The 6,581-nt window shown below is 38.3% G+C and overlaps 1 pseudogene; it reads right to left on the bottom strand.

Annotated features, from left to right (window-relative positions):
* Positions 1 to 2,240: 2,240 nt before the first annotated feature.
* LOC140244470 (uncharacterized) lies at positions 2,241 to 5,241 on the bottom strand (annotated as a pseudogene).
* Between the last annotated feature and the right edge of the window lie 1,340 nt (positions 5,242 to 6,581).

Here is a 6,581-nt window from a genome sequence, read left to right on the forward strand (position 1 = left end):
ATACACAGAAGGGAGGAGAGGTCACAATCTGAGGCCTGTAGCCGACCTTCTCTACTCTTGGCCATGAACCAGCGAATTATATCTCCGTGGTGCGGATAGCTTGATGAAGACAAGCGGTAGTCATCAGGAATGTTCCAGAAAAGTGCGGACCTGAATCAATAGGTTGGAAATGTAAATTCAGTCACAGGAGGGACACAATTCCATCCAGCAGCCGACCATGTCTTGTTGTGATGATGAACTAGTGAAAATTATCATTCCCCAGAACCCACGTAAATTCAAAGCCGAAGCTATTTTTTGCCTACACAGTAGTCAGAACGTACTGAGAAATTAACAGTAACATGAAGAGTGCATAAAATGTACAAAGAGGTTTCTAATGGGGGCTGAGTGTTAAACGTGAAGAGGATGGACAAGCATAATGACTGACTTTTTAATAAGCAAATAACTGAATAAACAAAATTGACTTATGAATGTACTAATTGCTTTTTTCAGTAGTGTATTAATTTCCATCAAAGAAGAAAAAGAAATTCAAAGGGGTACAAGTTTTCAATCTGACTTTCATTCATCTGATAAGGACAGTTCGTGGAATACAAAATAAAGTACATGCGGGAATGATATTTGAATATCAGGCTTGTAAGACGTGGAACACTAGAATGAAAACAACCTCAACACCAATGTACCAATAAAATATATTCATATTAAATTCATCTACATTACATTGTACATTTATTCATTGATATGATGCTGATATACAAGCATACTCTGAGCAATACTTTATGATTTTAGAATACATACATATTAAGTATATCTTTACATAGCAAAATTTGCCACAGACACTATTTGGCCGTGCATACCAGGAAAGTGTGACCAAAAGAGAAGATATACACGCGGCCACACAAAATAATAACGACAACAATAACAATAACAAAACACAGAAATAGCAGAATGCTTCGACCATACAGCTTTTTCCTTTTTTCTGTCATAAATAGTTTGATATTATCTTTTGTCTTAAGACTTAAAGTGGGTTATTGCTTAGAAGCTGAATATTATCATTATGCTGTGCTTATGAAGGCAATTTCGAGTATATTTTCTCGCTTGTTCAAGTATGATAACGGTAGGCCCTATTCAATACTTGCCGCTTTCTTTCTGCTATACGAGACGTTATTGATAATTCCACCTTTATATACATGTGGATTGAGTGAATGCTGCAATATTAGTAGAACACATCAGAGAAAGTTTGGGGAAAATCGGACAATCCGTTCAAAAGTTGTGAATTGTTAAAGTATCTGCGTAGTCACTGCTGGATGAGAAGACTACTACAGTGTATGATGACATATGCGTACAACCATATAAAGAAAATAAAAAAGAGAATTTCACAAAACTTTACTATTTGAATAAAGTGCACATTTCTTCGACTCATTACTGACATATATTAAGGGTAATATTATTCCCCCTGCCTTCTGAAAGAGAGAAGTAAAGTGTTCTTTTGTTATGCGAGAAAATAGAAAATATGTTGAATTTTCTTTATTCTTTCTTTATATCGTTGTACTCATGTGACATCACAAGCTATAGTAGTCTCTTCATCCAGCCTTGAGTGAGCAGAAACTTCAAAAATTCCTAACTTTTGAACGGATTGTCTGATTTTCCTCAAACTCTCAATGATGTGCTCTACTAATATTGCTGCATTCACTCAACCCACATGTCTACGAAGGTGAACTTGTCCTTTAATAGCGGACAGAACTACGTGAATTTGGAAATGCCTCTATTGGTTTATATATCTAACATTTCTGCGTAATTTCTGTCATTTCTTATTCTACTTGGAGAAAAGGACTACAGTCATAGAACTAAACCGAACCGCAGCAAAACTTTTTTCCACGTACATTACTAGATACATCAATGCGTCTGGCCATGTTTATCTTTCAAAATTTTCACCGTTAAATGGAATGCTATGCATACATCATTACATTTACTATACAATGATACCAATGTGAAGTTCAAGTATAAGAGCAAAATCAAGGATACCTGTATTACAGTTATCACTTTCTGTATGGTCAATTAAAACTTCCACGTGTACCTTGAATAATATACGACATTTATTGACAGTGATTTTTTTTTTCACATGATTTTCCTTCTGTCATTATAACTTCATTTCCAAATTTCTTCCCAAAATGAAACAATGACATTTCAAATGTAGTCTAAATGGTTAAAAATAAAACCAAAATTCCATATTTCACTTTGGAGCTTTAAGCGGTTAGAAGTCCCTTACTAAAATCTAATTTAACACACTCATCGTCCATCGCTGCATGTACGGTACTTTCATCAAACTGTGGAAAGTGGCGTTTGAACACGTCTATGATCTCATCACGTGACCTGAGGTAGGTTTTCTGTATCCACCCATTCTCTTGCTCTTCCAAGAGCGTGGTGTTGTTGATGGAAAGAAAACGACCTTTCGGAAATGCCATACACAACAGATTTGTAAGTAATGGCAAGTCATCATTAACCTGGGTATACAGCCTCGTCATGACATTGTCAAAGTGTGACACAGCAACCGGCGTGTTGAAGCGAATAGATGCATAGGTGCACCAGTCGTCTTTCAGGGATGCCTTATAGAAAATGGCTCCTGCTGGGTCGCTTTCCACGTTGTGCAGGCGAACGATGACGTCTCCTTGGCGTACAAACTTGTAGATCAAGAAGGACTCGTGGTACTTGGGAGATTTCTCAAAATCTAGCGGGATCAGCTGGAATGTTGGCCAGCCCCCTGTGCCTATATCCGCAAGGTGCTTACTCAGTGGCGTATCTAGGGGGGGGGGGGCAAGGGGGGCACGTGCCCCGGGCGCCACTCCCTGGGGGCGCAAAAAACGAAAAAAAAAAAAGAAATAAAAAAAAAACGAAGAAGAAGAAGAAGAAGAAAGAAAAAAAAAATCGGCTGGTTCGCTGCGTTCGCTCGCCAAAATTTATATAAATAAAGAAGGTAAGAACAAAACTTGATGATGACGCGGACAAAATGACAATGTCTATTGTGTTCACACATGTCATTTTTTATTTAGCAGGCAAGATGATTCACGGAGCAGCGGCTGCAATTTCTTTCGTTCTGAAGCGATCGCCAATTGGATCAAAAGAAGGCGCCAACGGCTTCGAACATACGGGGGGGGGGGGGGCGCAAAAAAAATCAAGCAAGATAAGAACAAAACGTAATGATGACGCGGAAATATGCAAATTTCGGCTCACTCGCTCGTACAATTTAGAGTATTTTTTCAAGTCCACAGTTTGTTGGTATAAATCGTTATCTATAAGGCCGTCACTATACCTTGATTAGAATTGTAAGATTAAATAAGCAAAAAATGACAAGAATTCAATGTTTTGTAAGCTGAAATACACAAATTTTTGGCTCGCTCGACGCGCTCGCTCGCCAAAATCTATCAAAAATAATGCCTCCGGCACCACTTCGTGGAGGAGGCATAAAAAGAAGAAGATAAGAACAAAACGTGACGATGACGCGCACAAAGTGACAATGTCTATTGTGTTCACACATGTCATTTTATATTAAGCAGGAAAAATTTTTACACGAGGCAGCGGCTGCAATTTCATTCGTTCTGAAGCGATCGCCGATTGGATTAAGAGAGGACGCCAACGGTTTCGAACATATTATGGGAGGGGGCGCAAAAAAAAAAATCAAAAAAGATAAGAACAAAACGTGACGATGACGCACACAAAATGACAATGTCTATTGTGTTCACACATGTCATTTTATATTAAGCAGGAAAAATGTTACACGGAGCAGCGGCTGCAATTTCATTCATTCTGAAGCGGTCGCCGATTGGATCAAGAGAGGACGCCAACGGTTTCGAACATGTTATGGGAGGGGGCGCAAAAAACAAAATCAAATCAAAAAAGATAAGAACAAAACGTAATGATGACGCCGAAATATACAAATTTCGGCTCACTTGCTCGTACTAATTTAGAGTACTAGTATTATAAGTCCTCAGTGTGTTGATGTAAATCGTTATCTATAAGGTCGTCACTATATCTTGATTACAATTGTAAGATTTAATAAGCAAGAAATGACAAGAATTCCATGTTTTGTGAGCCGAAATACAAAATTTTTCGGCTTGCTCGCTGCGCTCGCTGGCTAAAATATATCAAAAAAGAAAAAGAAAAAAGAGATAAGAACAAAACGTGATGATAGCGAGGAAATATACAAATTTCGGCTCACTCGCTCGTACTAATTTATAGTACCAGTATTATAAGTCCTCAGTGTGTTGATGTAAATCGTTATCTATAAGGTCGTCACGATATCTTGATTAGAATTGTAAGATTTAATAAGCAAGAAATGACAAGAATTCCATGTTTTGTGAGCTGAAATACAAAAATTTTCGGCTCGCTCTCTGCGCTCGCTGGCCAAAACATATCAAAAAAGAAAAAGAAAAAAGAGATAAGAACAAAACGTGATGATGACGTGGAAATATACAAATTTCGGCTAACTCGCGCGTACTAATTTAGAGTACTTTTTAAATTCCTCATGCAGTGTGTTGGTATAAATCGTTATCTATAAGGCCGTCACTATATCTTGACTAGAATTGTAAGATTTGATTAGTAAAAAATGACAAGAATTCCATGTTTTGTCAGCTGAAACACCAAATTGTTCTCAAAATTCATTACATTTAAATCACCCTCAAAAGACCCCTTTTAAGTAATTGAAAAAGCATATCATGTGGACTTTGTTTAAAATCCCTACCGGGATGGGGTTGGGGTTGAACACTTTTTCAGAAATTAGGGGCGCAGTTTTCGCGCTTGCCCCGGGCGCCGTTTTTCCTAGATACGCCACTGTGCTTACTACCTTCCCCGGATAGATTGTAGACCATGATTACCGTGTGGGTGCTTTTTATACTAACTGTGTTTTGCTGGTACCGGGGATACCTGATAACCAAGCACTTTTAGGACCATATAACATCCGACGTTGTTGTGGTAGCAGCGACCTCCAAGTTTCGTCAGTATGTCGTTCTTGACCTCCAGTAGAGTAGGACGATACCTGTACTTCTTTGGAGTAGCAATACTACGTACCGTCTGGGACGGCATGTTTGTTTGCCAGGAATACAGAATTTCATTTAAGAAGGCGACTGGATCAGAGGCCATCTTTTCGTTAGGTGACGTCACTCCAAGTACTTCACGAACGAATGTAAACGCGTCCTCTGACGTCATCACCTCATCTGATGTCGGTTCAGCTGTGGTCTTGGCATCCTCCATTGTGGTTTTTGTATTCCTCTGTTGGCCTATTTAAAACCAAAACAAAACGTAATTTAATGCAACTTCAAGTTATTAGATTTGAACAGGTGTCAGATGAGGGGGACATCATACGTTGTCTCGGATAGAAGTAATACGCCTAGCTATGATTTGAAACATGGAAGATATTCATATTCGAAACTCGAAATTCGACAGTAATATCATGGCTTCAGAATGTAACACAGGTGACGTTATTCAAATGGATTATAATAATGAAACACCAAAATTTCGTAGACCTGGATATTTGTCCATCAAAAAGTGATATAGGGTTTCTTAAGTTTCTTAATTTCGAAATCAAAGGTCCGTCCGTTATTCCGAAGACTAATCCGAGAGAGAGAGAGGAAAAAAAGTGCGCTTTCTTTATGGAATCACAAACTTTGTTTCGCTGTTAGATTAGCAAACTTTCAGAATATCAACTATTGTTATAATGGCGCTTGTTTGTTGTTTGTGTCATTTCCATCTGAGAAGATGGCTGGATAGCCCATATTCAGCTGCAATAACTGGTTTTCCAAGCAATGAAAAAATGAAGCAGGTTCTTGTACGTTCATGATTTGTTACTCTCTCACACACGGTAAACTGTAAAACGAATTATCCCCTTGGTTATGCAAAACGAAATGAGACGAGCAAATAATGATGTACTGTTTAAGGGCATTGCTGAACATATCATCCTGTCCTTGACTGACTAGTTCATTGTACATACCTTTGTCGACGAAAAGAGATACGAGCGCTGAAATGGACAGGCGTAGGAAGTAGGAACAAACCTGCAATATTTTCTATGAATGGAACTGCAATTATTACTGAGATGTTTTATGAAGGATTTACATAAACCGTCTGAACACCTGAATAGAGAGTCAGGCGTCATCCGCCAACCAAAGACAATCAACCATTATTTTGCAGCCAGTCAAAATTGAACGAGAGGGTCGCAAAGTCAGTTATAGAGAGAAGTATTCAATATGATATTGCACCAAGAGTTGTATCCCTGTCACGGATCACGAGATAGTTATGCGAACTACCACATATGATTTGACACGCCAATGTAGTCATCGTTCCGCTCAATACTTATTGAATATCTCGTAACAGGGTAAAACAGTCTACTGCATTATGTGTTGCATGGGCAAACCAACCTTAGCATGAGTGCTGTAAAGATTGCGTGAAAAGATAATACTAGGTGTTACAAAAAACATTTCCCACTTTCGATCCTTAATAGATCAAAAACTATATATCAGACACATGTCAGATAAAACTGATATTGATATGAGCAATAGCTGAATAGTGCACAATTTTGTCGGAGGTAATTTAAAAAT

This window comes from Diadema setosum, chromosome 21 (genome assembly GCF_964275005.1).
Source record: "Diadema setosum chromosome 21, eeDiaSeto1, whole genome shotgun sequence".
Lineage (NCBI taxonomy): Eukaryota > Metazoa > Echinodermata > Echinoidea > Diadematoida > Diadematidae > Diadema > Diadema setosum.